Source organism: Nansenia antarctica (assembly GCF_963989245.1).
Source record: "Nansenia antarctica genome assembly, chromosome: 13".
Taxonomy (NCBI): domain Eukaryota; kingdom Metazoa; phylum Chordata; class Actinopteri; order Argentiniformes; family Microstomatidae; genus Nansenia; species Nansenia antarctica.
The window spans coordinates 29,506,750-29,507,189 of record NC_137683.1 but is presented as its reverse complement, the minus strand read 5'-3'; positions in this window follow the sequence as shown (position 1 = coordinate 29,507,189).

Below are 440 nucleotides of genomic sequence, written 5' to 3'. Positions count from 1 at the left end.
CCTCTCCTTCCCTCTCCTCCCTCTCCTTCCCTCCCTTCTCCCTCTCCTTCCCTCTCCTCCTCTCCTCCCTCTCTTCCCTCCCTTCTCCCTCTCCTCCCTCTCCTTCTCCCTCTCCTCCCTCTCCTTCCTCCCTTCTCCTCTCCTCCCTCTCCTTCCTCCCTCTCCTCCCTCTCCTTCCCTCCCTTCTCCCTCTCCTCCCTCTCCTCCCTCTCCTTCCCTCTCTCCCTCTCCTTCCCTCTCCTCCCTCTCCTTCCCTCCCTTCTCCTCTCCTCCTCCTTCCTCCCTTCCCTCCCTTCTCCCTCTCCTCCTCTCCTCCTCTCTCCTCCCTCTCCTCCTCTCTCCTTCCCTCTCCTCCCTCTCCTCCCTCTCCTTCCCTCCCTTCTCCCTCTCCTCCCTCTCCTCCTCTCCTCCCTCTCCTTCCCTCTCCTCCCTCTCCTTCC